The 21,697-nt window shown below is 36.3% G+C and overlaps 1 protein-coding gene across 26 annotated transcripts in view; it reads right to left on the minus strand.

Annotated features, from left to right (window-relative positions):
- The window catches only part of GULP1 (GULP PTB domain containing engulfment adaptor 1), a 311,204-nt gene that overhangs the window by 131,237 nt on the left and 158,270 nt on the right, over positions 1 to 21,697 (minus strand). Inside the window, exon 3 of one of the 26 annotated variants that reach the window (XM_064373259.1) lies at positions 6,526 to 6,715. The exons of the other annotated variants lie outside the window; for them this stretch is intronic. The gene's annotated coding sequence lies outside the window, so the exon portion shown is untranslated. The remainder of the gene's footprint in view (positions 1 to 6,525; positions 6,716 to 21,697) is intronic. 26 annotated transcript variants of the gene reach the window in all.

Raw genomic sequence — 21,697 nt, forward strand, 5'->3', positions numbered from 1 at the left:
TTCCTCAAGGACCTAGAAATAGAAATCCCATTTGACCCAGCAATCCCATTACTGGGTATATATCCAAAGGATTATAAATCGTTCTACTATAAGGACACATGCACACGAATGTTCATTTCAGCACGGTTTACAATAGCAAAGACCTGGAACCAACCCAAATGGCCATCGATGATAGACTGGACAGGAAAAATGTGGCACATATACACCATGGAATATTATGCAGCCATTAAAAACGAGGAGTTCGTGTCCTTTGTAGGGACATGGATGAACCTGGAAACCATCATTCTCAGCAAACTGACACAAGAACACAAAATCAAACACCACATGTTCTCACTCATAGGCGGGTGTTGAACAATGAAAACACATGGACACAGGAAGGGGAGCACTACACACTGGGGTCTGTTGGGGGGAAATAGGGGAGGGACAGTGGGGGGTGGGGAGTTGGGGAGAGATAGCATGGGGAGAAATGCGAGATATAGGTGAAGGGGAGGAAGGCAGCAAATCACACTGCCAAGTATGCACCTATGCAACAATCTTGCATGTTCTTCATATGTACCCCAAAACCTAAAATGCAATAAAAAAAATCACATGATCATTGCAATTGATGCTGAAAAAGCATTTGATGAAATTCAACATCCCTTCAGGATAAGAAAAAAAAAACCCTCAAGAACTGGGTATAGAAAGAACATACCTCAACATAATAAAAACCATATATGACAGATTCACAGCTAGTATTATACTGAATAGAGACTTTCCTCTGAAATCTGGAATACAACAAGGAGGCACACTTTCACCACTGTTATTTCGAACAGTATTGGAAGTCCTAGTTAGAGAAATCAGACAAGAGAAAGAAATAAAGAGCATCAAAAATGGAAAGGAAGAAGTCAAACTATCTTTGTTTGCAGATGAAAGGATCTTACATTTGGAAAAACCTAAACACTCCACACACACACACACAAAAACAACAAATTACTAGAATTCATAAATTCAGTAAAATTTCAAACACAAAAATCAACATACAAAATTCAACAGCATTTTTATATGCCAACAGTAAACAATCTAAAAACAGTCAAAAAAAGATTTCCATTTACAACAGCCACAGGTAAATTTAAATAACTAGGAATTAACTTAACCAAGGAAGTGAAAGATCTCTATCATGAAGACTATAAAATACCAATGAGAAAAGCTAAAGAAAACACCAGAAAATGAAAAGATATTCCATGTTCACGGGTTGGAAAAATCAATATTGTTAAAATGTACATACTATCCTAAAGCAATCTACAGATTCAATGCAATCTCTATCAAAATACCAATGATATTCTTCAAAGAAATAGAAAACAACTATCCTGAAATTTATATGAAACCACAAAGGACCCACAGTAGCCAAAGCTATCTTAAGCAAAAAGAACAAAAATGGAGGAATCATATTACCTGACTTTAAATTCTACTGCAAAGCTATAGCAACCAAAACAGCATGGTACTGGCATAAAAATAGACACATAGACAAATGAAACACAATAGAGAACCCAGAAACAAATCCACATACCTACAGTAAACACATTTTGTATAAACGTGCCAGGAACATACACTGAGAAAAAGACAGTTTCTTCAATAAATGGTGCTGGGAAAACTGAATATCTATATGCAGAAGAATGAAACGAGACCTCTATCTTTTGCCATATACAAACATCAAATCAATATAGGCAAATACTTAAATCTAAGACTTCAAATTATGAGACTATTACAAGAAAACATTGGGGAAAACATCCAGGACATTGATTTGGACAAAAATTTCCTTAGTAATAACCCACAAGTACAGGCAACCTAAGCAAAATGAACAAATGGACAAAGTTCAAAAGCTTCTACACAGCAAAGGAAACAATCAACAATGTGAAGAGACAACTCACAGAATGGGATAAAATATTTACAAACTACCCATTTGCCAAGAGATTAATAACCAGAATATATAAGAAGCTCAAACAACTCTGTAGCAAAAAAAAAAAATCTAATAATCCAATGAAAAAATGAGCAAAAGATTTGAATAGATATTTCTCAAAAGGAGACACAAAAGTGATAAATAGGCATATGAAAAAGATGTAGTTTCTGTAGCCTCAGAAATTACATTCCTTCACATTAAAATGGCTTATATCCAAAAGACTGGCAATAAAAAATGCTGGCAAGAATGTGAAGAAAAGGATACCCTCCTACATTGTTGGTGGAAATGTAAATTAATACAACCACTATGGAGAACAGTTTGGAAGTTCCTCAAAATACTAAAAATAGAGCTACCATATGTTCCAGCAATCCCACTGCTATGTATATACTGAAAAGAAAGGAAATCAGTATATCAACGTGATAACTGAACTTTCATGTTTGTTGCACCTCTGTTCACAATAGGCAAGAACTGGAAGCAACCTAAGTACGTATCAACAGATAAATGGATAAAAAGAAATGTGGCAGTTATACACAGTGGAGTACTATTCAGCTGTAAAAAGAATGAGATACAGTCATTTGCAACAAATGGATGGAAATGGAAGTCATTATGTTCAATGAAATAGTCCAGGCACAGAAAGACAAACATCTCATGATCTTACTTATTTGTGAGATCTCAAAATCAAAAAATTTAACCTATGTAGGCAGACAGTAGAATCATGGATACCAGAGGATGAGAAGTGATGGGAAGCAGAGTATAGGGATGAGGGTAAAGTGCTGTGAGGGAGGTGGAGAGAGTTAATGGGTACAAAATAAAATTAGAATGAATGAATAAGACTTTGATAGCACAATAGGATGTCCATAGTCAGTAGTAATTTAAGTTTATATTGTTAAATAGCTAAGAGTATAATTAGATTGTCTATAACACAAAGGATAAATGCTTGAAAGGATAGATGGCCCATTTTCCATGGTGTAATTATTATGCATACATGCCTGGATTAAAATGCTTAATGTACCCCATAAATATATATACTTACTATGGACAAGCAAAAATTAAAAAATAAAATCACCTGACTAGTGTGGGTAGATGTTTGCATTGTATTTTCAGAGGACACAGGGCTAGAATAGTCAACTGGTTGAAAGAAATGAAGAAAAGAAGTAGAGAAACTCAAGGAATTTTGCTTTAAATGGAAACAGAGAAATGAGGTAGGAAATGGAGGGTGACATAGACTCAAAACCAGACATTTTTTGGGGGAACTATTGAATATATATTTACGCTGATGGGAAAATTATGCTAACAGGAGAAAACTGATGATACAGAAAAGAGAGAGAATAAGTGCAAGAAGAAATTCTTTGAGAAAGCAAGAGGGAATATGGTCAAAGAGAAGGCCCTGTCCTTAGATGAACAGAAGCAATTCACTTAGTATAAGAGAAGGGAAGGCTGACTCATGGAAACATATTAAAATATCTAATAGTTTGGTAGACTGGGTGATGGGAAAATGTAGAATTTATCTTCTAATTACATGTATTTTCTCAGTAAATAGGAGTAGGTATTAGCTCTGAGTATGATGATGGGGTATAAGGACTCAGGAACAGAAAAGGATGGTTGTTCAGGCAGAAAATAGTCATCTCAAATGGAAGAGTGAATGGAAGAGGTAAGAAGGTTAAATTTCTGTAAAATTATAATGACCTTATGATGACTGCAATCCAAATGTAAGATAAGCATAACTAATAAACTTGGTTATATGAGTTTGTGGGAATGCATGTGTGTGGGGTTTGTTCCAGCCACATCATTTGCTTAAATAGAAAAGTGCAGTCATTAACAGGGGTTGAGATTTTTTCATACAAGTAAGAAAGAAGAAAGGGCAAAGATGTCTTGATAAATTATATCTCTATATTGAAACAAAATTTACCTTTAAAACTAATCCAGCCCTAGAAACTAATCAGTTATGCATCCTCTTCTTATCATATCTCTTTATTGTACTTGTATTAGTCCATTTTCATGCTGCTGATACATACCTGAGACTGGGCAATTTACAAGAGAAAGAGGTTTAATTGGATTCACTGTTCCACGTGGCTGGGGAGGCCTCACAATTGTGGAAGAAGGCAAGGAGGAGCAAGTAACATCCTCTGTGGATGGCAGCAGGCAAAGAGAACTTGTTCAGGGAAACTACCACTTTTAAAACCACCAGATCTTGTGAGACTCATTCGCTATCATGAGAACAGCACAGGAAAGGCTCACCCCCATAATTCAATTATCTCCTAACAGATTCCTCTCACAACATGTGGGAATTGTGGGAGTTACAATTCAAGATGAGATTTAGGTGGGGACACAGATAAGCCACAACATTTGGCATCTGACCGCTCCCAAATCTCATGTCCTCACATTTCAAAACCAATCATTCCTTCCCAACAGTTCCCCAAAGTCTTAACTAATTTCACTATTAACTCAAAAGTCCACAGTCCAAAGTCTCATCTGAGTCAAGTCAAGTCCCTTCTGTCTATAAGTCTGTAAAATCAAAAGCAAGCTAGTTACTTCCTAGATGCAATGGAGGTACAGGCATTAGGTACATGCAGCCATTCCAAATGAGAGAAATTAAAACCAAGGGGCTACAGGCCTCATGCAAGTCTGAAATCCAGTGGGGCAGTCAAATCTTAAACCACCAACATGATCTGTTTGACTCCATGTCTCACATCCAGGGCACCCTGATGCACAAGTGGCTTCCCATAGTCTTGGGCAGCTCTGCCCTTGTACCTTGTGGCTTTGCACAGTAGAACCTCCCTCCCATTTGCTTTCATGGCTTGGCATTGAGTGTCTGTCTTTTCCGGGTGCACGATGCAAGCTGTCAGTGGATCTCTTGTTCTGGGATCTGGAGGACAGTGGCACTCTTCTCACAGCTCTATTAGGCAGTGCCACAGTACTGACTCTGTTGGGGGGCCCCACCCAACATTTCCCTTCCTCACTGCCCTAGCAGTGGTTCTCCATTACAACCCTGCTCCTACAGCAAACTTCTACCTGGGCATCCAGGCCTTTCCATACCTCTTCTGAAATCTAGGCAGAGGTTCCCAAACCTCTGTTCTTGACTTTTGTGCACTCATGAGCTCAACACCATGTGGAAGCTGCCAAGGTTTAAAGCTTACACCTTCTGAAGCCACAGCCTGAGCTCTACACTGGTTCCTTTCAGTGATGGTGGAGCGGTTGGGATACGGGTCATCAAGTCCCTAGACTGCAGCTGCACACAGCACAGGGACCCTAGACTCAGCCCACAAAACCACTTTTTCCTCCTAGGACTTTGGGTCTGTGATGAGAGATACTGTTGCAAAGGTCTCTGACATGCCCTGGAGACATTTTCCTCATTGATTCTTGGTGATTAACATTTGGCTCCTCGTTACTCAGGCAAACTGCTGCAGCTGGCTTGAATTTCTCCTTAGAAAATGGGATTTTTTTTTCTATTGCATTGTCAGTCCACAAATGTTCCAAGCATTTAAGCTCTGTTTCCCAACTGAAACTGAATGCCTTTAACAGCACCCAAGTTAACTCCTGAATTCTTTGCTGCTAAGAAACTTCTTCTACCAGATACTCTAAATCATCTCTCTAAAGTTCGAAGTTCCACAAATCTCTAGAGCAGAGGCCAAATGCCACCAGTCTCTTTGCTAAAACAAAACAAGAGTCATCTTTTCTCCAGTTTCTAACAAGTTCCTCAACTCCATCTGAGACCACCTCAGCCTGGACCTTATTGTCCATATTGCTATTAGCATTCTGGGCAAAGCCATTCAACCAGTCTCTAGGAAGTTCCAAACTTTCCACATTTTCCTGTCTCCTTCTGAGCCCTCCAAACCGTTCCAGCCTCTGCCTGTTAACCAGTTCCAAAGTTGCTTCCACATTTTCAGTTAGCTTTTCAGCAGTGCCCCCATTCTACTGGTACCAACTTACTGTATTAGTCCATTTTCTCACACCTAATAAAGACATACCTGAAATTGGGAAATTTACAAAAGAAAGCAGTTTAATTGGACTCACAGTTCCACATGGCTATGGAGGCCTCAGAATCATGGCAGAAGGCAAGGAGGAGCAAGTCACACCCTATGTGGATGGCAGCAGGCAAAGAGAGCTTGTTCAGAGAAACTCCCATTTTTAAAACCATCAGATCTCAAGATTCATTCACTATCATGAGAACAGCCCAGGAAAGCTCTGCCCCCATAATTCAATCACCTCCCACTGGGTCCCTCCCATGACACATGGGAATTGTGGGAGTTACAATTCAAGATGAGATTTGGGTGGGGACACAGCCAAACCATATCATGTACCCAACATGAATATTCACTTGCAATTTACTGTTTTAGGAATATTTTTAAATTATCATAGGGTTGAAACTTGTTCACAGATTAATGATCAAAGGGGAAATATGCACATATGTATACTTGTACATTTTGTCTGTCATATGAATATATTTGTGACTAAGAACCTTTTCTATTTTATTTTGTTTTATTTTTTAAGACAGGATCTCACTCTGCCTCCAAGGCTGAAGTACAGTGGCATGATCAAAGCTTACAGCAACCTCAAACTCCTAGGCTTAAGTGATCCACCTGCCTTACCTTCCTGAGTAGCTGAGACTACAGGAGCACAACATTATGGCTGGCTAATGTTTTTTTTTCTTTTGGTAGAGATGGGGGTCTCACTATGTTTCCCAGGCTGGTGTGGAACTCAGCTTCAAGTAATCCCTCCTCTGTTCCCGAGAGGCCGGCACGTCTGCCGGGGACTCTTGGCCAGCAAGAGGGTTCCAACCTGAATAAGGGAGTGCACGGGAAGAAAAGAGAGAGAGAAAGCGAGGTCTGGAGGACTGAGTAAGCAATTGCTTAAACAGCCAATTTATTTTGCACACAGTTAGTATATATATCTTTGTCCTACTTCATTTGCAGGAACAGACACCATTATCTCATACATCAAAGGGAACAGAAAGTCCTCAGGATACAAACTTAGGCAGCAGATAACACAATAGTAAAATCACATACATAATCGGATACAATCAAGTCATCCAGGTGGGTCTCATTATCAGGTTGGGGAAACCTAAAGTTAAAAAGTTAACTATCTATGCAAGGCACCAGAGAGGCAGTAAGCCTGTTATCTATGCAAACAGCAGTCACAAGAACAAGCACAGGACCCAGCAAATGGGTAGACAAAGTCATAAAATGCAGAAACAGAAAATAAACACAATGTCTTTTCAGACCACATAGGTATCACCTCATCATCTAGCAAAGTTGTTTTTAGATATCCTTTGATCTCAGTTTAACTTTCCCAGACCTTGACTGCCTCCAACGGGAAACTGTGTCCAGGCTCAAGCTCACCATATGGTGAGGCCCAATTCCAAGGGGCTTCACATGGGAGCGATCCCTACACCCTCCCACATCCACCTCCCAAAGTGCTGCAATTATAGCCATGAAACACCATGTCCAGCCAAAGGTTTTCTTGAATTTTCTTCTAACAGGGCAGCATAGATATGAGGTAGAAGAGAGATACACTTTAGTGTCCCTATGCTTAAAGTGGATTTCACCACAACTAAGGTCAGTGACTATAATTACTGATTTTCTTTTCTCATTAGTACCAGTAGTCCTCAGTTTTGGACTTCCCATCCTTTTCAACAGTAAGTCCTCTTGTCCAATTTGAATTAGACCCTTTTGACCCTGATCTACTGATAGAGGCAGGAGGCAGACAAATGCCTAGGCAGATAGAGGTGGTTCCCCAGTGAAACCCCACCCTCAAGTCAAAGAGAGTCCTGGGTAAAACCTTGGACCAGATTGAGAACCTGTCTTCCTGTCTGGCATGCTTTCCTCTGACTGACCCCCACCCTTCACCTATTCTACATGTACCTACCCTTCCCTAATTGGTTTTTCACACTGTTGTGCCCACCTTTGAGTGGTGCATTTGTTTTAACCTTTTTGCATACTCACAAACTAATTGTCATGCCTGCTCCATTCTTTGCCTATAAAAACCCCAGACTAAGCCACACTGGGGGAAAAAAGACCGGAGTGCAGGGGTGGGGAACCACCCCTACATTCCCTCTCTGCTGAGAGCTGTCCCATCACTCAATAAAATTATGCTCTTCCCTCCTCATCCTTTTAATTGTCAGCATATCCTTAGTCTTCTTGGACATAGGACAAGAGCTTGGGAACAGCAGGTACAAGCTATAATAAACACAGGTACAAATTATAACACAGGCAGGCTGAGTGGATGGGGTGCCTCCAGTGGCAGGCCTGGGGCTTAGTGATGCTTAGGGAGCAGGGGGGCATTGCCAGCTGTAGGCATCCCCAGGTGGCAAAATGGCTGATAAAAAACCCTGCAACATTACCAGAAGGAGTGAGCAGGTCTAGGCTGGGGAGACAAGAGAGAGAAAGGCCAAAAGCACCTGAGGCATTAGCATCTACAGAACTAGCAAAATTCACATGTGTAACCTAGAGTATCTTTTCCTACTGGAAACCTTGACCTATGCCTTTTCGTATTTCTGGTCTCTGTTTTACTTAGTGGAGTTATTCCCCACCCCCACCCTTGTACTACACATAAAATGAAGTGCAGTCAAGTTGAGTAAGGGTAATCTTTTCTTTTGAGCAATTTATCCAGAGAAAAAGATAATAATTCAAACTACATATAGGCCATTGCTCTCTGCATCTTGGAATACGTCAATAACTGTTATTATTTAGCCTTTACTCAATGAAAAGCCAAGGGAACACTCAGAGTCTCCACATACTCCAATATTTGTGATAAATATTTAGGCTGTTGCATAACCCTGGCTTAATGTCCAAAGTCTTAAGAGATGGGGTACTGAATCATATCCACCAATCTATATGAATTCCAAGTCCTATAAAAGTGTAAATATAATGTGTTACTATGAAGACACTCATGTAAACATTTCCATGATGGCCTAAAGGGGGCAAAAGATCTAGAATAAAAAATACTTTAGGATAAAATACTTTTAAAGAACAGTAATTATATTAATATTTTAAGTATTTACATTTCTAAATAGATCAGTAGTCTGGAACCTCCCCATTTTAATGGTGCTTTGAATATCTATACTCACACTTAAAATTAAAAGAATTATAAATTAACATTTTGTAAATTGGCTTATTTCAACACATAAACAGATGTCTGTGGTAGATAAATACATGAAAGACAAAAGCGAGTAATTCTGTATTTAAAAAAAGGGTGTAGTGGCTCACACCTGTAATCCTATCACTTTGGGAGGCTGAGATGGAAGGATCACTTCAGCACAGGAGTCGGAGGCCAGCCTGAGCAACACAGTGAGACCCTACCTTAAAAAGTAAAAAAGGGCAAATACACTTTTTGTTAGAAATGGGAATTCAACTCGACTATTTTACAAACAATATTCCAAAAAGGTGTATTTTATATTTCTGCTGTGTTATTTACTACTTAATGTTGTAAGTAGTTTTAATATGACTTACTACCTTTGAAATATACCCTATCATTGTATTAATAAAATATTCAAATTCTACCTCTATAAACAAGAATTCTGTTAGAAACTGTGGGAGAAACAGACAAGGTGGGAAACTTGATTCTTGTCATGTAATACCCCAAAATGACACTGTGGATTGCTTTGAACTAGTGCTTCTTAAGTAGGTAGAAGCACATGTCATAGTATCCCCAGTTGGGGCAGGGCAAGGGACCTAACATTTGTTGTTTTGAAAGACATATAAACAGTGTATTTATTACGCTCATAATAGAAAATAGAGGAATAAAGTTCTATAGATTCTTGAGGAGTGAGAATTGCAGAAGATAAAATGAGAAAATATTCTTAAATAACATAGGTTTGAAACATTCATAAATATGTGGGGAAAAACACAGTCTCTTTATAATTCTTGGCATTTACAAAGGAGACTTGAACTATGTGATCTGAGTCCATCTCTTTATTTTGCATTTTTATATCCTAAAATTGTTGTCAGGTGGAATCCCCGTAGGCTTGATATGCTTTCAGGCCAGTGACCTGGAGGTGAAAAACCTCCTGGTTCTCTGATTCATCTATGGAAATAAACACTGGCTTCTGGTTCTGGTGCTTTCTTTCTTTTCATTATTCTCAACACATAAAAAGAGGAGTTACAAAGCCTAATCTTCAGATTTAGTGACAACTAGAGAGAAAAGGCACAAGTCTGGGAATAACAAGGCTGGTTGGCTCCTACCTTTTTCAATTTAGAAAGCTAAGTGTGTATATTAGAAAATACTAAATGCTGTAGTGTTTATACTTACTTTTTTAATGATCCAAAATTATAAAAATATTCAATTATAAAATAATTCATCCTAATTCTGCACATCTTTATGTTTCAAAGCTTACTTCTTCCACTATAGAAATGTCCTATTTAAAATATATTTACTATCACAAATTGAGGTCTATATTTGCTTTCATAATAAGTTTTAATGTTCTGTATGTTAATGACAGATATATTTCTCACATACATAGAAATCAACTGCTTCAATGTATCTGAATTACATTAATGCAATTTAAAATGTATTTTTTCCTATTTTAATCTGGCAGGGATATCAAAGAGAAGAATAAACTATAAAGAGAAAAAGAAGAGAATTCACAGTTACATACTTTACAAAGTTCAGGCAAAGCACATTTTAAAATTGTATTTTCAATGTTGACATTAATACTGAAAAACCAACAAAAAGCCTAAATTAAAATATCATTTTTAAACTTATGAGAATATCCATAAAATGTAAACACATTTTGAGTGCTGGAAACTATTCACTGAACTCATCTAATAAAATAAACAGCAGATAATAATTACTTAATGATAAAAATGTATTATATGTACTGTTACAAAGATGTCCTGTCTTAGTAGAAGTAAAATAAAAACTTTCTTTTAAAGAGAAATGAATCTGGAATTTTCTCATGTTTCCAATGCTTTGCCTTTTTTTTCCTATTAACATTCTGTTCTTATAATGCAAACCATGTGTAACAACATGCAGCCCAAGCTCATTCCTTTAACATCACACAAATACGCTCACTCAGCAATCCAACAAAAGTGAGTATCTGTGAATGTTTTTGATCATTTCTATTCCAATATTGGTCAGGTAAAGTGAAACAATGTGCTTTCCTCCAGAATATATCATGTGTTTTACATCATAAATTGTTAAGCAAAATTAAGTAAAAAAATAGCATTTAAAAACAATTCAAATTTAGAAATCATCAGCAAAATACAATGTTAATTTAGATACCAATGGTGCTTTGTTTTCAGCTAAAAAGAATCACTAAATTTTGGAGTTTAAATGGAAGCATATATCTATTTACTAATTGAGGAATTTGCTACAAGGTAAAGGCAATACTTCCTACTTGCTTGGCAGAAATCAGGAACTGAAACGGGGAAATGTTGTTGCTGAAGCTTAATAATTCACAGCTGTGAGACAGATGGTGTCTGAATTGCAATACTTGTTGTATAGTAAAATTGAGGCTCCTGAAACATGGAGTAATCCTACTTTTGCTTCTGTGGGTCCCGTTTTATACTATAAAAGAGCAATTCTTTTGGAAAGTTTATTAAGAACAAATGCATTTAATAAGCAGAAAATATCTTTGTCTCAAAAAGAAATGTCAAGTCCTAATATGCTTTTTTAAATAATTGTTTCAAAAAGAAATTGTCGTACCTTAATATTCTTTTTTAAATATTATGTAAAACATTCTAAATGAAAGAGAGTTAAAGAAAGTGGTGATAATTCATCTTGGCCCACTGGATGCATTCATTTTACCATTCAGGGAAAAATATATAATTGTACAAACATAGATGAATATAAATAATGTATATATCTATACAGTGATTAGAAAAACACTACTTTTTTAATACTAAAGAAGTCACTTAAAAATGTGCACAGTAAGCTACTTTCCTACATCTAATTATTCCAGGCAACTATTATTCCCCTAATTCAAATATTGACTAGGAATGGTTTAAAAAGAATGCTTATGATATTCTAATATAATTTAACAGTATTATATACACTTAATATGTAAATATTATTTGCTATAAATAATTGAGAGATTACTTATATAAATATTATGATAAAAATAGTAATTGGACAACAAACATATGTAAACCTGAAAGAATGTCCCTACTTTCTCATCAGGAAACATAAGTATTTTCATCATGTTCTGTAAATCCTAAATAACCTGGTATAGTGCTAGAAATATAGCACAAGATCACTAAAGTATCCTCATCAATGGTGTTGATGAGGATAATGTAACAAATATTTTTGACAATCTCTTCATATCATGTACATTATTGTCTTAGATATCACCAATTTATATGTATTAATATGTAAACTGTAAGTTTTCAGCATTTGGTTAGATTTAAAATACATTAGCTGAAATCTAAATGTGTACTATCAAAAGAGGAGAAGAAAAGAAGAAAGAAAATCAGAGCCAAGAACAGTTTTCTAAATATCTGAATGAAGTAAAAAATGAATAAACTGTATAAAGCCATTTGAACTATTGCTAAAACCTACCTCCTTTAAAGTTCAAGGAAAACCAGTTTCTCACTGAATTTGCCAGTAATGTGGCAATAATTCATTTTGGCCATAATCTCATACAATCCTTCCAATGCATTACTTCCAGGCATGATTCCAAGATGCTGAATCCCAGAGTAGCAACGGGAATTGCTTTACAATCTTTCCCATTAGCAGAAATGTATTTTCATTTGAAAAGTGTACAGCAAAAATGCCTATTTTAAATTTTAGCTTTATCATTGTGCTCCATACCTTATACTGCATGCACCAACCCATGGAAGTAATGATATTTCACAATGCTCATGCCATCTGTATCCTGAAACTTTTATAAACTGAGTTCCATAATGCTATCACCAGAAGTATATTTACTACCTAATTAGTATTAATTCTACACAATATCCTTAGTGAGCCAAATAAATAGATGTACTGGGGTTGCAGGCCAAAGCTGCAAATCATAGAGACTCAATTAGGGGAGGAAAGGAATACAAAGAAAAGTTGTATGGAAGACAAAACAAGAAAAAATAATAAAACAGAACCCACTGAAATACATTTCCTACCCCTGAGTTTAGCTTTAGTATTTGATAAGATAAATGAAAATAGAATTACTATAGGACTAACATATTTTTGAAAGATAAATATTCTGATTTTCTGCAAGGCTGGGGAAAATGGGATTGGAAAAGACAAATACTGAATTTAAGAATAACACATTTAGGCTCAGTAAACATCTACTACGTGCCTATTCTGTCCCAGGCTCTGCACATGTAGGCACTTTCACATATTTTCTGAGTTTGGCTGGATTTTTGTTTGTTTGTTTTGTTTCTATAAAGGAATATCTGAAACTGGGTCATTTATAAAGAAAATAGGTGTTATCGGCTCATAGTTCTGCAGGCTGTCCAAGCATGGCACTGGAGTCTTCTCAGCTTCCAGGGAGACCTCCAGGAGCTTTTACTCATGGCAGAAGGCAAAACAGGAGCAGGTATGTCACATGGCCAGGGAAGGAGGAAAAGAGGGAGGGGAGGTGCCACTTACTTTAAACCACGGCATCTCATGAGAACTCATTTACTATCATTAGGACAGTCCCAAACCATGAAGAATCTACCCAGATGACTCAAACACTTCCCATATCTCATGAGAACTCAGGCCTCACCTCTGAAATTGGGGATTACCTTTCAACTTGAGATTTGGGCAGAACAAATACCCAAACCATATCACATATGTTCTCCTTTAATGCAGTCATTCTCTGAAGCAGGTAAAACAACTTCTGTTTTATGGATGATGATACATAGGTCCAGTGTAAGTTCTAAATACATCCAAGATCATACAACTGGTAAGACACTAAATATCTGACTCCAGCTCTTCTAATGGCAAGTTCAGGAGATTTTAGCACTATATTAAAAATGCCATAAAAATTTGATTCTCATAACGTGTTTTCCAAAGGAAAATAATTTTGTTAAGTAAAATATTTTACTATTTTTTTTTTACTGTTTTTAAACTGATTTATTCTTTTCTGTGACATGGGAAAATTATTTCTGGGATAATATAGTTGAACAAAAGTTGGAGTAGCAAAAAAAGAAAATGGATCCTGATGATTATCACAGGATAGGACAAAGAATTTCACAAATATTTCCTAAAACTAGATATTATTAATAATTCTGCTTTTACACTTGCTGTCCATTTTCTATGTAAACTTTATCAAACATTCTGAAATGCTTCTGATTTGTTCTTTTACCATCACAAGTGATCAAACTTCCATACATTCCACTATTTCAGAATCCACATTATATCTCTGACTTTACCACCTTTGTTTGGACCCAACACAGACTATGTGTTCTAATGTTTCAAATTATGTCTTCAGTCTATGTGTCTGATTTTTGCTTTGACCAGAATGATCTCTGTATTCCTACAGAAGCCTCAATCACTGATGTTTTATTTATGCTTTCTCTTGAAAACAATGGGTTTCAATTCTTTACCCCACAAAACTTATAGTGATCAATAATAAGAAAATAAGACACACTTAGAGCATCATGCAGGCTATGAGTATGGAATAAAATAAAACCACTAGGTTCACAGAGTAGCTAAAATTCTTCATTTCAATCTCATTTGCAGGGAGCGCTGAAGAGTTAATATACTATATATTTGGCACCTAGTATCTGTCTAGCAAAGCACAACAGTACTTTAAATATAGCATCTCATTTATTTCTCAAAATATTTTCAAAATGGTAGCAATACAATATGATTGCATCTGGAATAATGCAGCAGGATGACTGGCCATCCCTGACCACCCTGGGCACATGTTCTCAGGGTCTCCTGAGGACTGTGTCATGGGCCATGGTCACTCATATTTGGCTCAGAATAAATTTCTTCAAATATTTTAGGGAGTTTGACTCTTTTTGTTGACACTTCTAAAATATCACTCTTTACAATGACATGTATGTGCCAATCAAGTAGTGGAATTAGAATGTTACTGTAAGCTGGTGTAACTCCAAGGGATATTAGAGTTTGAACATTCCACTATACCAGGCTCACTCCCATCTCAGATTCATTATGATGAAGCAATGCCTTCTGTAAACCAAAAAAGAAAAAAAAAAAAAATTCTAAGGCCCCCAACCATCTGAACATATTCTTCCTCTCAGCCAGGGCAATCCAAATTTAACGGGAAAAACTGGTTAATGCCATCGTGGGGGCTGGAAGATGGACATGCCTCATTATACCCTCCTCCCTTTCAGAACTACTGATAGAAATGACTCTTTAAGTCTAATAAGAAACATTTACAATTTATTTTTTCTGAAGCCTATTTCATGGAGGATTCATCTGCATGATAAAACTCTGGTCTCCACAACTCTTTAATCCAGACATTCCTTTTCCTTTCTGTTGATAGTAACTCTTTCAACCAATTGCCAATAAGAAAATTTTTAATTCTACCTATAACCTGGAAGCAAGTTGTCTCACCTTTCTAGTGGGACAACCAATGTATTTGACTGATGTCTCATGTCTCCCTAAATGTATAAAACTAGGCTATGCCCTGACCACCTTGGGCACATGTCCTCAGGGTCTCCTGAGGGCTGTGCCATGGGCCATGGTCACTCATATTTGGCTCAGAATAAATCTCTTTAAATATTTTACAGAAGTTAACTCTTTCTGTTGACACTTCTAAAATATCACTCTTTACAATGAAAGTGACCAAAACAACTTTTATTCCCAAATCTGTCAAATGTCTAGCAAAAAATACCAATACATCATTAAGTAAAACCACATTTCCATCATTTAAGTTCAAACATGATTTTCTTTGTATATAAATTAATATTTGTTGTTTTAAAGTCCTGCTTGATAAACATGTCAAAAACTGAAAGGATCCTAGTGTACATAACAAGCACTGGCACCGAAGCCATTTAAATCAGACAAGTCAGTTGTGACAGAGAGAGACAATCCAGTAACCTAAATCCAGTCAGAACAGCAGAATCCAAATACAAAAACCCAACAAGCAAAGTTGAACTCAGAGTCTAGGAAGTTAGAATTGTGCCCTATGCAAAATTGTATGCTGCTATCTAAGGGTAGCTAAACTTGGATTCCATTTGTCTTTGTAAGGATGCTTTGGAGATGCAAGTAAGAGGCTGACCAAAAGTGGTTCTATAGCATCTTACTATCTCATTTTACAAGAAATCAGAAAATCAGTGGTTCCAGGGTTGGTAAATACCCCAGCAAATAGCTATTATCCAGAAGCCTAGTGTTTTCAATTCAGTTGTCCCATCCTCCACGTGATGACTTTTGTCTTTAGGTTGTTCCACTGTCACAATTTGGCTGTCTCTATTTAGCTAATCATACATAAATGCAGACAGAACAATATCTCATTTTATTGCATGAAAAAAAACTGTCTAGAAGCTCCCGAGCAAAAATTGGTCTCATGATTAGATGATTACCTCCCTTAAAAAATAAGGAAATGAATATGGGTCATTTTAGCCTTTCTAAAGGCTGAGGTATGGCTGAAGAATGGGCAGGTAATAGTGTCTACCATATGTAAATCTGTGATCGTAAACAAGTTTACAGACCTTAAATGATCAGTCCTTGCAACAGAGACTGAAGTTAAATCCTAAAATTACCTCACATGTTCACGTTTGCTTTACTACCTTTCCCCAACCATCTATACAATATATCAGGAGATTAGAAAACCTCCTTCAATTCCTAGGATTAATAATAATCTAGAATGGTAAGAAAATAGCAGAATAATAGAACATTAATAAGATTTTAAAATACCATTTTCATTGCCAAACAACACTGTTCTAAATATCCCCAAAATCCAGGACTTCTACTAAAAACCAGTTGTGGACACTACTCATAATTTATTGACTGCTTATAATCTGTGAAGTACTGTGCTCATCTGGTATCATGACAGACCTGGAGAAGAGTCTATGGGGAATGGTAGGAAATAAAGATAAATACAAGAGATATGGTAAGGTCTCAAACATGCCTTTTCCTTTGTTAACCCTATGTATTTTAAAAAATTTTATTTTATGAAAGCTATTGGTTGCAAGAGCACTTAGTATACACTAATTTTTGCAGTAGAGTAGATAGATGGTCCTTGCTTTAGTCACTCATAAACCATTTGAGTCTCCTGCCATTGCTGTCTCTGAATCTCTCTTCCAAAGAAATGCATGCTCTGTATCTGTCTTTACTGCTTTCAGTGTTCTTGTTTCTGTCCCTTTTAACAATTCCTCATTTTTTCTATTATAATTTTCATTTATCTAGGGACCTAGACAGATTGCAAGACAGAGTTAGCAAGCTAAGAAAGAAACCTAGAATTGAGAAAAGGCTGAGTGGCATCAAACGTCAAGGTTTATGCATTCAGCACAGCAAGAAACATCTAAGAGCCTGGGATCCATGAACTAAGAATATGGAGATACTGAAAATTCAGTGTCTGCATAAACTAGGAACCTTTTCTTTCCCTCTTTGAAAATTATAATGTTATATTTTACAACAAATTTGACAGAAAATTAGAATATTAACATTAAAAAATAGGTGACAATCAATTGAGTCTGCTTTAAAGTTTCTTCATATTCTCATAATATTATCATTCAAAATCTACTATTTATTATACAAGATTCTAAAAACAAATATTTGGTAAGCCCATGTCACTCTCAATGTTAGGTGAAGGTGTAGGATATTTTTAGTAAACTCTGTCTAAACCTTCACAGACAACATGGAGAGGATTTGCTGTCCTGAAATGTACAATATCAGAATTTCAATATAAAATGTACTGACTGCTTATAATCTACAAAGTACTGAACCTGGCATTTTCCATCACACCAGCCCAGTTATTTGCTGAGGACTGGAGTGCACATTGAATATAGGAAATTACTATGATACAATGTGGGCATGGTTAACTGCCATGTGGCTGTAAGAGAAAGGAGTGGCCCAGAAGCCCAGGGAAAGCAGAAATCACTCTGGCTTATGGATGGGTCAGCTTTTCCAATTAAATTTCAGGTAGAAAAAGTACTTTGACAGATAATGATATTAGATAGTGATCAAGTAAAATGTGTTTTCTCAGTATTAATCCTGCAGCAAAGACTAGTGTAGTATAATTTTTTTTTTAATATTTAAATTGACAGATGAAATTGTATGTATTTATCATGTACACCATAATGTTTTGAAATATTTATGTTGTGGGATCCCTAAATCCAGCTACTTAACATATGAATTACTTCACATGGTTATCACGGTGAGAACACTTTACATCCATATTTTTCGAGAATACAGTATGTTATTAACTACAGTCATCATATAGTGCAATAGATTATTTGAACTTATTCCTCCTATTTAATTGAAATTCTGTATCCTTAGAGAGTAGCGTATTTGAATAAGGCAAGTTTACAAGGCAGGAAGATCAGCTAAGGGTATATGCAATAGTCTGGGATGGAGATAATACAAGTAAAGCGACAAAGAAAAGAAGATGCTAGAAACTGGCCATGAGTACTAGGAAAGAAAATAGGATGCCACAATGGATTTTTTAAAATCTTTCCAAAAGTATATTTTGGGGATGGAAAAAAAATATGCAATTGACTTTCCCTTTCTGAAGAAAAACAAATATGATTACAATTGCTTCTCTTAATTGAAATAAATTCCATCCTAAACTATAATTAGAATTAGAAATTAATTTTTTTTCATTTAAGCTACTTATAAAATCAGTTTTTAGCAAACATTTTATGGAACTGTATACAGGTTTGTAATCTAAATTTCTCATAATATAAACTGGTAAAGTGCTGTTCTAGGTGAGTAAAACTCCTTTTTAACTTTATGTTTGCTTGACTGCTTACGCTCAAGGATCAATCATTAAACTCTTCTTATTTCTTATGGCAGAATAGTAGCCATTGTGTTGAGTGTTGACTTAAATGCCATAGGAAGTCCTATTTAATGTCTACAATGTGATAGATGTGGCGTTAGATCAGACTTTAAACATTCAGAAGGCTTCATGAATCAGGAGGTAAAATAAACATGTAACTCATGCCAGCTACAACACAATAGGGGCAGCAAGGCTTGTGGGAAACTAGAAGCACACGTCCAGTTTGAAGGCATTTGGCTAACCACTGTGCTAGCAAGTAGGTCAGGAAAGGGTGAAGCTTCCGGCTTTAGCTAAGTGTACCATATCTCTCTGGATACTTGGTAATTCTTATTTATATCTCTGGTGTATCTTCTCCCAAAGACCATTATACAAATTCAATAGGGTTTCAAACATGAATAGTTTTAACAGTTAAAACTATGAACAGTTAAGGGATTTTTGTTGTTGCAGCTGTTTTCTCCTTCATAAGGCACCTGAATTTTCAGTCTCCTAAGACTGTTTACCCATCTGTATATTTTGTTTCCTTGATAACTCCCCTCTGGTACAAAGTTGAAAGACAGTCTGCTTTTCAGAGAGAGAAAGCTCTGATGGGGAAGCTGAGAGAAGGAACACAATCTGATCTTCCAAGTAAGATTCAAAGTCACGAATTTTATAGTGCCATTATTTAATTAGCTAAGCACATAAAAGCTACTTTGATTCAGCTGTGTCATATCATAAGATATTAACAGCTATTAGTTTTTACTCTAAGCCAAGCACCATTCCATGCATTTTATAACCCAATTTTACAGATGAGGAAACAGAGTTGGATAAATTTGTCTATAATGATTTAAGTAGTAAGGGGGATATTTGGACCCAGATTCTCTAGTGCGTGCTATTTTCCCAAAAGTATCTCAGCACTTACCTAGGAGCCAAAATTAAAACAAACTAACAAAAAGACTTCTAGATAATTTAGATATTTCTCAAAAGTTTCTTAGAAAGTGCTTTTGTTTTATTTTTAAAAACATAACATCTAACTGCCTCTTTATTCAGAGAGCAAATTGGTTATCCATTATAACGACTTTATTAAATTCCCCCACTTCATCTTGTAAACTGCTCAGAATGTAGCTATTAATGTTAATGACTTTGAATATGACTTGAAGATTCATATGCCCTAAAAACACTTACTGGTTGTGACTACCAGTCATAAGTAAAGACCAAAAGAACAACAAAAGAAACCACATTACCTTATGGGCAGAAAATTGTATTTGCACACTTGAGTTTCTATATATTATTCAAAAGCATCAAATGGAATAAAATTTATTTTGACCTTTATTATAAAATTAAAATGTCACCAAGCATTGTTTTAATTTCAAATGTGTCCATTATTTTACTTTTCACTCAAATAATTTAACCTGTGTAATTATTTTTAGAAGAATAATTTTACTGGTACTCTTAAAACAAAAGTACATTTCTATTCACTGACATTTGATATTTTTCACCCATTTTTTAAAGGCTATTTTTTATGTTTTTGAAATCCACAGATCTTAAACTGTCAACACATCACTGCAAAGTCTAACTCAAATATTACGTTTGTCCAGGAAACAGAAGCCATTTTAGATCTGTTGCATTCTTTAACTCATAAAACTCTGTTGGTCAGGGCTCTAACAGATCCAAATATAGGAAGATCAATTCTAGCTCATGCAAGAAAGAGAGTTTCTACTGGCTCATTTAATGAAACCACAGCAGATGCGAAGCTCAGTGGTGGACCTCACTGGGCCTGGGCTCAAGGTAGACTGAAACACATCAAGGCTCTCTTTTCTCCATCTTGTGGCTCAATCAATTTTATGAAGATAGGAAGATGTTCAGGCTCCCTCTTTTAGATATCTTTCTAGAAGATTCACTGTGGCTAGACATTTGAGCCTGAATGCAAACACCACTTACAAAGGTTCCCAGACACCAGGTAATACAGCCCAAGTCTGAGCAGCACCAAGGTTGATAAGAGTCCTAGCTCTGTGGAAAACAAACAGGAACACTGCTGGATTTGGAAGATGGCAAAGCTCAGTTGAAATCTCAGCTCTGAATTGTAGTGGGTGGTTTAGGTTAAATATTAACCCTCCTGAACCTCAGCTTCCTAAACTCTACAGATCACAATAAACATTTACTTTTCCAACATGATTCAAGGAAAAGCATGTAAAGGGTGTGTAGAAAGCCTGGTGTATGGTTTCAACTTATATGTGCTGGGAGACTTGAAAATAAGAGGAAACTTGTGGTTTCCTCTAAGCAGATGGATTCTGAAAGGACCAAACATAAGGGCAAGTATTTTGTAAATATTAAAGCACTATGTAGATATTAGGTATATTATAGTCATCTCCAAACACTGACTTCTGAAGTTTATCCACCACAAATTGGACCAGTGCTATCTACCTGGCCCAGTAGAGCTTAGGATGCTATTCCAAAGCCTTTGCCTTCTAATATGCAAACCAAACCAGGATAGGAACCACTTCTTACATCTCTTTTGCCCCACTCCTCCTCCTACAATTCCTAGCACCATTCTGAGCAGAGAATAAAGGCCCAACATACATCCGAAGAATGACTAATAAGATTTATTCCATCATCTTGATATTGACAGAAAAATTTTTTCCCAATATAGCAGTGGAATCTCATCCTCTTTTCTACCAAAAATATTACATAAAGTATTGAGGAATGAAGTATATTATGGTTCTACTTTCAAGCTGATAACAACCAACTAGTCTTGGATGTTTTAGGTACCTTCTGTTTATTGCAAAAATAATATGACTGAGGCAGGAGAACCCCTTGAACCCTGGAGGTGGAGGTTACAGTGCGCCAAGATAGCACCACTGTACTCCAACCTGGGTGACAAAGCAAGACTCTGCCTCAAAAAATAATAACATGAAATAGCTAGTGAAAACTACAGTTAGTAAAAATTTGTAGCCATA

Source organism: Aotus nancymaae, unplaced genomic scaffold, assembly GCF_030222135.1.
Source record: "Aotus nancymaae isolate 86718 unplaced genomic scaffold, 86718_ANA_hifiasm-v0.15.2.pri h1tg000008l, whole genome shotgun sequence".
NCBI lineage: Eukaryota > Metazoa > Chordata > Mammalia > Primates > Aotidae > Aotus > Aotus nancymaae.